Source organism: Dermochelys coriacea, chromosome 4 (genome assembly GCF_009764565.3).
Source record: "Dermochelys coriacea isolate rDerCor1 chromosome 4, rDerCor1.pri.v4, whole genome shotgun sequence".
In the NCBI taxonomy this organism is placed as follows: Eukaryota; Metazoa; Chordata; order Testudines; family Dermochelyidae; genus Dermochelys; species Dermochelys coriacea.
The window spans coordinates 16,472,567-16,481,782 of NC_050071.1; positions in this window are offsets into that span (position 1 = coordinate 16,472,567).

Genomic DNA, 9,216 nt, shown 5'->3' on the forward strand with positions numbered 1-9,216 from the left:
ACCCTTCCATGTCAGCTTTCTTTTCGGCAGCGGTGTATTTAGCATCTTCACAAATGGCTGGCGACAGATAATTTATATAACTAGATCTATAAGTTTCAGAGTAGCAGCCGTGTTAGTCTGTATTCGCAAAAAGAAAAGGAGGACTTGTGGCACCTTAGAGACTAACAAATTTATGTGAGCATAAGCTTTCGTGAGCTACATTCCATTGAATGCATCCGATGAAGTGAGCTGTAGCTCACGAAAGCTTATGCTCACATAAATTTGTTAGTCTCTAAGGTGCCTCAAGTACTCCTTTCTTTTTGAGGCACTATAGTAAATACAGCTCAGGCCCTTATGTCATTTAAGAGAGTACTTTTAATACTTCCTGAAAAGAAGGAATATTAAGTCTCCATAAATGTACTGTACTGACAACATTCCAATAAGATCTAAAATGAACTAGACTAACTACCCATGTCTTTAAAACCTTGTTAGCACAATATTAATTCTTTACAACTAAAACAAACAAACAAAAATGTATCGAAAAATCCCAGGGAGGAAGACGAGGCTAATTCAGCAAATGGGTTAATGGGAATACTGAAATCACTCTAATGTGAATAGGCTGTTCTAGGAATATAGAAATATACACGGCCAATTGTCACTCCTAGTAACTGTCATCATCCAGTTACATCCCGCTACCTGTGATGTCATGGTGGACTTCTTGCGATTCGGAAGAGACCCCGGAAAAGTGGCAGAGATGTAATACACTTGGGAGGTTATGGTTTTGAGGGCGAGACCCCCTCCGTGCTAGCCTTGATTAAGTACCTGCTCTTCCAACCTGCGGCCGCTCACACACACCCTGTATCCCTGATGTAGCCGGGAAGGGCGAACTATACGCATTTCCCCCGGTTATGGATGGTCTCAAACCTTCAGAGGAATTTCCACATCTTTTCTAATCAGTGAAAATAAACAAACACGTCTAGCCATCATCATTACAGATTTGATTGAGACACGAGTATTGACTAGATTAAGATCGAATCCAGCCGCTTTATGCAACATACAAAGGGCTTAGTGGTGCCTTTTCCCCCCTTTCTTCTACTGTTATTTCCCCCTCGTGCATGGCATTTTCCTTTGTGTACAACTGTGGCTATGACTTTGGCCTGACTTTTGTGTGGAAAGAAAACTGCCTTTGGTTTTGAGCCTCCTAGACGCAAATCACTAAAGTAATGTAAATTGCCCTTCTCAGCGTTGGCCGTTTTTTTCTAGGCAATATGTGGCTGCCAGGGCTTGAGCCGAAGCCTTCTGAAGGTAGTCCTTTGACATCAGTGGGCTCTGAACCAGACGGTGCTGTCCGGGATGTGGGCAGAGCTGCTAAAGATCACACACTGGAATCCTTGGGAACGTGAATCGAATTGTGCCAACCGTTACTCCGGCGTCATGTAAATGATATTAGAGCGGGTTGCACTTTGTAAACGAGGGTTGAATTTGGTCCCTAATCTGTTATTTAGGGATGCAATCGTGCATTCTTCGCTCACCCAAAGCACCCACTGACGTCAGGGGGAGCCCCAAAAATATAGCATCTAGAATGTATATGTGAATGTTTGGGATTCCCTTTCACAGCTGCAAGACACACTTTGCACCGGTTTGGTCAGCAGGAGCAAGTTTCAATAGCTCGCCATTCAAGCGAACGAGATGGGAGGGCTGTTGCAGACAGAGGTTTGAGGGACACCTTTGCAAGAGACTCTTGACATCATCCAAGCCGGGTGGGCAGTTCCATCCATGCCTCCAACCTAGTCCATGGGGTACAATAACAGCACTAAAAGAAAACCCCCGCAGAAAGCTTGACTGGGTGGAATGGTTACAAAATCTGCGTGTGTTCTGATTTGATATATCCGCTGCTGAAAAAGTCCGCATGGAGTGTAATTTGGTTTACACACACACACCCTTATAAGCAGACATAGTCGAATGTTTCTACAATAGTTTGCATACTTTTTAGAACTGCAGGTTAAATAGAAATGACACACCAAATTACCAGGGGTACACAGCCCTGTGTTTTATTCCTTTAGTTTACACCCCAGTTAGAAACTGGAAAACACGACGCAAAAGGGAAACTTTCCGCTGGCTACCTTCTTTCTTATCTCCTAATTTCATTCATCACAGTCGCATCGGCGTGTCCCCAGACCGCCAGGGCGCGGTCAAGCAGCTCTTTATCCCGGATTTATAAAGCAAGGACCCGATCCCGCCAGCTCGGCGAGTAGTTTTTGTTGGGACTGCTCGCGAGTGGGGTTTGCCCAGCGGGGCCTTAAATCCCACCCTTTCCCGGAGAGAAGGATTTAGCGCCCTCTTCCGCCCAGGAACAGTATCCTCAGGCCAGCTCTCTTTCCGTAACAATGATACCCGTCAACACTCACTCCCTATTCCCAGCCCTGCTGGGAAAGGCTTGGGTGGAAACCTGGCTGAATTGTATTCAGTGGCAACATTCCTGCTGAATTCAGTGGGGCCAGGATTTCACTCTCCAATGTAGATTTTTTTCTCCCCAGGTCGAAGAAAGGCCTTAGGTTCCTTCTGCCCTAACCCTAAATCTATCTCAGCGACTACTGGCACTCACCGCAAATCTGTCTGCTTGGTCCCTTTACCAAGAAGACGGATTTCCCAGGAGTGGCTCTCCTTCTCTGTCCAGCACTACCCCTTCCATTACCCTTTGTTATTTCCTCTCCCCCCAGAAATCAGATCCCTCCGTCACAGCTCCCTTCCCAAACTCTCTGACACTGTAGTGCCATGGTCTTGCCTTGGAGCAGTCCGAAATACAGGTCTGAGCCCATCATGTCCCTGTTGGGAGAAAAGCAGTTATGGTGTGAAACTGATTTATCGCAAGCCATTTCTACTGAGCCCAATTGCTGGCTTGTCTGGGGATCTGATTACTTGTTGAAACTAGATGTAAAATGTTTGCTTTGATGCATTCGTTAACCCCTAATACAGGAATCCCTCCTTCCACAGGACAGAGTTCCTCTCCGTAATTAGACAGCAGTACGGAAGGATTGAATGAACTGAAATAAATGATTCAGGGTCGAAATGAAACTAATCACTAGGCAAAGGTCTAACGTGAAAATCCCGGAGCTGGAAACGGCCATATTTCCCCCTTTTAAAAATCCACTCGAGACTCAGCGTTTTTCATTTACTATTAACAACCTACCCCGCATTCCTCCCACGTTAAACCCGGCAATATCCACTTTGTGAGCCAACCTTTTGCACATTCCTATCTAAAGAGGAATCAAAGAATTCGCCCCACTAATACAAACAGACCCTTCCAGCTCTGAATGCAGAAGGCTGATATCAACACAACGTTAATGTTAATCAAACAGGAATGAAATATTAACCTGAGACAGCTTGCTTCTTGGGGAGTTTACTGTGTAAGGCTCTTGAAAATTTCGCGCAAAAAAGAAAGGAAGATGAGCAAATTTTAGCCCCAATTTTATCTCCAAACAACGGCATCCATCCATTCGGCTTTGCTTAACTATTATAATTGGGACAGTCTTTTAAAAAAATCATTTTACCCTGATGCCACATTGTGATTAGCATGTTTCTTCATTTGCCCTCATTCAAGATCTCCTCCCGTTGTTTTAACTCTATGATCTCTACCGGGCACCTAAAGTCTTATATTTATTAAAGTGATCAGATGATACCACCCTTCAAATACAGGTCATTATGAAAAGATATATGTATAGGCAATAGGCTGACGCTTTCAAGGTTGAGGGTGCCAAAGAAAAATGAATAAACTTCCATCCTTCAGTGGACTAGCGCTGTTGAAAATTACAACTCTCTTCGTACAGCATGAAAAACATGCAAAACAAAACGTTTAATGTAAATAAACGATGCTTGGGAATGAAATTGAATGGATATAAAATAAAACGCATTAACGAGGAAAGTCTTTGAGGGTGAGGGAAAACACTTAGGTGAATAAAATAGGGAAGATGCCACTCCAGTCTCTCCAGCTTTCCATGTGTTTTGTTTCTAGCTTCTGAGGAGTCCAGATGAGGTTGGACTCTGAGTTGGTTTAGAAAGCCCACCTCGCTAATGGAAGGAGAGAGAAGGCAAGCTAACCACTCTCCTCCTTCTGATGCCACGCTGCAAAGCCTCGAGTCTGGCCAGCGAGTTTCTCACACTCAGCCGAAGTGCGTGTGTGTTTGGGGGCTGGGGGGGCAGCCGCACATCCTTCTTTCAAGTAGCATTGTGCTCACACTCATTTGAGGCCTCCTCTGTGAAGTAGCGCCTGTCACTTGTGCTAGGTATGTCTGAGACCGTTCCCTAAGGTCGCTTGCTGATGTTAAAATCCAGGGATTGCAGGGCAACGGTGAGCATCGACTTCACACACACATTGACTTTTAGTACTGGGCTCATCGGATCAGTTTTCATAACAGAAAGCAGACTTTGTTCTTTTCTTCCTTGGTCACTATTTCCCGCTCATTTCCAGCCTTTGAGCATTTTTTCAAAATGGTAAAACCCATTCACTCTGCAGAAGTACATTTAAAAAAAAATCCGAGTGACCCCGATATTTAGGGAGAATGCCGAATTGATTTCAACGGGGCAAAGTTCAAAGGCATACAGTGGCTAGAAGATTTTAAGATGACAGACAATTTTTTGCTTGTTTACAGCCTCGGGACCTAGAGAACAAATCCTGCTTCCTTATTTACCTGTAGCCTGAATAGGACTATTCCCCTGATTAAGACAAGTGGAATCTGGGGCTTGATTTTGCTTCCATTGAAATCAATGGCAAAATTCCCAGCGAGTTCAATGAAAGCAGGATCGTACCCTGGACCCTTAGCGATCTGAGAGCACTGGGGGTTTAGCACATCTACTTGCAGTGGGGTCTTGTGGTTTGCAAAGTTTGCAGTTTGGAAGTCACTGCATGACAGCAGAGCGAGGGCCTTCAATTCATTATAGAGAGACCTGTTACTAGTTAAGTGTCAAACTTCCCATGGCCAGAGCTGTTATTAAAAGTTAATGAAACTGGAAAATGAAACTGGAAAATTTAGAAATAATATTTTTAAAAAATCAGATCTGACCAACTAACCCTAATATACATAAATCAAATACCCCACCACCACCACCACACACACACACACACAGAGGGAGGCAAAGCTTCAAGAGTATCTATCTATCTATCTATCTATCTATCTATCTATCTATCTATCTATCTATCTATCTATCTATCTATCCTGTTAGTTCAAAAGGGTTCAAAATGATATTTGCAGGCTGCCAATCCATGAAATATATTCAAAGTTAAAACAAAACAAAACAAAAAAGCACCACGATTTTACCTTCTGAACAGGGGTTACTGCCAAGGTACAGTTACTTCTTTTTTTCATGTCCCTTGCCATGTTTATTCTCTGTTAGTTGTTCCCTATCAAACACCTAGCATCACAGCCCACAGCTAGATACCTGTCCTGGCTGAGAAACTACTTTTTTTCTAGAGCCTAAACCAGCCAATGCCTCTCAGGGGGTCGAAGGGATGCTCGTATAGCAGCGATGGGGATGGGATGAACTCACAGGTTGCAGAGGCGAAGAAGAAGAAGAAGACGATGATGAAGCCATACATAGACGTAAACATACGCATATACAATTCCACGTCTGACTGCCAAAGACAGTTTCCATCTCTGACTATCCATCCCTTTGGCCTAGGACTCACAGAAAGTTCATTGGATGCAACGGTGGAAACTCTTCCTGGCCAAAGAGAAATGCAGGCATGGAAGCCTGTCTGTATCAAGCCTGGACCTATGGCGCTCCAGTCTTTCTGCTGTGTATTATTTGCAGAGGGGTCGGAAAGGGACGGCATCCCACATGTAACATCATATAGATGGACTGAAATAGCTAGGCAGAGGGAACATCTGTCACACTGGAATCTCAGTGTCAATTTTAAATACCTTTCTACCCGTGTGGGGGTTCGTCAAGACTTTAATATGGCATTTGCTTTTCGATATGATCCTTGGACACCAGAGGTGAGATCCTGTTCCTCAAAGAGTGAAGAGAAGAATAAATCAGAATTAAATTCTGTCAAGGGCAGTGACGTTATTCCGGATTTACCCCATTGTAACTGAGAGCAGGATCTGGCCCTAGATCTAGTGGTGACAGGCACTGGCCTCAATTTGCTTAAATTGGAATGACCTTTCCTGGTTAATTTCTTGTCAATATGTGGAAATCTAGGCTCCTCTCCCCTCTTCTCCCATCATCACCTAAAGCGAAAGAAACCCTGAGCTTGTTTGGCTTGAAGCAGAAAACAGAGGAGATCGGGAAAGCCAAAACTAGCCAAACAGCGACACCCAGCACAGATACCTGTGTAAATCAACCAGATGGGAAAATCCTCCTGGCTGTGGAGCGCTGCCTGGATGGGAGGGGGGAAGACAAATGAAAAGGCCAGGGCTCGAGACCGTACAAGTGTGGCTGAGCTTTGAACACTGCCTCCAAACAGGGGAGACACAGACACCTTGTATGTAACGAACTCACCTGCACTCTCAACCCAGATCTTTCCCTTAAATAAACGATCCGCTCATTCGGCTGCTTTGTTCAACTTTCCTATCTCGAGAGAGTTTTTGCAGAGCCCCTGCCCCCTCCGCCCCCCGCCGCCCCCCAGCAATTCCGGGTGATAGGAAAAGTGCCAGAGATTCCTCTTGGAAAATGAAGGAGAATCTGGGGGCACCAGGCACGACTTGAGTTCCAAATCAGATCAGACACCCACTGCCTACCCCAAAGATCAGCCTGGAAATCCCAGCCTCCTCTCCCCCATTCAAGTTGTAATATACTCCATGCCGGTGACTGGGCAGATGGACAGCTGGGGAAGCTGCCAGATCATTCATATATATAAAATCAGGTCCTATTGTATCTCATATATATATAATACAATAAGTGGTTACCATCACACAGCCCTATCTATAAGGATACAAGCTTGGTCTGGATAGGAGTCTCACCTCTAGTCTCTGCTACTGATTTCTGCGTGACTGTGACCATATCACTTAGCTCTAGAGGCTTTTGGAAAAATACCAAATATTTCAAAAGGTAGGAAATAATCGCAAGAGTTGGCAACACTAAATTCCTTGCAATCAAGGGGCTCTGCATAAATCCATATGTATGGAGTCAAGTGAGTAATTGAGGCCTTACTTATCCCCAGAGGGCAGTTCTGAGAATTAATTAGGGAATGTGTGTACTGCTCTTTGATTATGTTGAACTCTATAATAGTACTAAATGTTATCTAATAAAAATAAACAGAATCATTATGTCATGTATCATTATAAAAACACACTTTCCATTCTTAAATGCCATACACTGAAAACAAACAAAAATACATCAGAAAAGAACCAGGACATTTTCCAATTTCCCATCGCCTCCATTCTATCTAAATAAGTTTCATAGGGAAAGCAGACAAACAACTCAATTTGTAAAGAAAACGATGTAGTGCCACCTAGTGGAAAACAGCCAGCATTTCTTTCTAGTCCTCTGCAATAAATTTGGCTGCAATTCAGATTTCTTATCAAAAACTTTAAAAAGACAAGTGAAGCATTTTATAAGGTCAAAAATAGCATTTTCTTTACTAAATAACATAAGCACTTTGTTGCCATACACCATGGCATCTCAGGCTGTGATTCGGTCAGTCTTAAGATACTAAGTAGAATTAGACCTGATGAATACTTTGAATGGGAGACCTTCAAGGAAAACTCAGGGCACTCTAGTAAGTGATACTGGTGATTTGATAGGTAGACCTTTGTCTAACTTAGGCTCTGATCCTGCAAAGACTTATACAGGAGCTTAACTTTACACACTGTAGAGTACTTAGATTGTAAGCTCTTTGGGGCAGGGATCAGTGCATTGGAACAATTTTTATAGTGGGGGTACTGAAAGCCACTGAAAGCCAATTACAAAACTGTAAACCCTGTAAATGATGGAAACCATTTCAAGCTAGGGGGTGCTGCCACACCCCCAGCACTCCTAGTTCCAGCACCCATGGCAGGGATTCTCTTTTAGTTCTATATTTGCACAGCACCTAGAACAACTGGGCCTGGTCCATGACTTGGACCTCTTAGGTGCTACAATACAACAAATAATAACAATAGTTCCTAGTCCCTAAGAAAAGTACAGTAGCACAACCTGCAGTGAGTTTTTGGGACTGTGCATGCTCTTCAAAATTTTCTAACCTGTGCAAAATTGTCAAAACAACTCAAGTCTAGCACCGACTCTTGTTTGGCCCAATAGTTCTATTTTCATCTTCTGGACATGCCATGTACACAGCACAGTGGCCACTGCTGCTGACAAAATTGTAACTGACAGATATGTAAGCTGGAAAGAGAGTGGAAATGCTTGATCTTCCTTGCCTATTGCCTGGGTTGGATGTACTCTGATTTGATTTAAAATACAGTATGGTTATTGCAGAGTGCAGATGCTGATTGGGTGTATACCCATTGCCTAAGCAGACAATTAATTAACTTTATTGTATGCAAATATTTTTGAAGTCTTTACTTATAAGGAAAGGGTATGAGGAATCTTTATCTATCTCACCCACTGTCCGATACACAGAGACACTGCTGCTGGTTGAAAAATTCTATTAAGCCTTATTGTTGAAAGGTTCTTTAAAATTAATTCACTAGCTATTGATTAAAGGTGTAGCCAATTGTTTGACTACACTAGAGGTTTGTTCTTAACAATGTTCAAGAGACCAAATAACCAAACTTTGCCAAATTGATTATCTAAAGACACTTACAAAAAGGAGACATATATCTTCCTTCTGGGAAGCAATTCTTATCTTGCAGCTTATTCACCTTATACAGAAAGTGTGCCTCAAAGTTCAGCATTTCAGCTAGTAGTCTCTACAGTATGATTTCACAAGTTACAGAATCTTTACACATCATTAAAAGCTGACCCACCAGTTTGTAACTTAACTTGTAACTTCCTTAACTTGTTGTTTTGTTCTGTACTTTTCTTATCTCTGTTTTGGATACTACATTCCAAGCCAGCTGGGAGGAAAGAGAGATCCCAACCCGTGCTGGGACACACAAGTCAGGTATCTTGGCTTTGACAGGCTTCCTATTTTCTAAGGGCAATACTGACTTCGACTTTACAAAATGCTGTGGTATACTTGGCATGGACGAACAGAATTCATAGATTCATAGATACTAAGGTCAGAAGGGACCATTAGGATCATCTAGTCCAACCTCCTGCACAACGCAGGCCACAGAATCTCACCCACCTATTCCT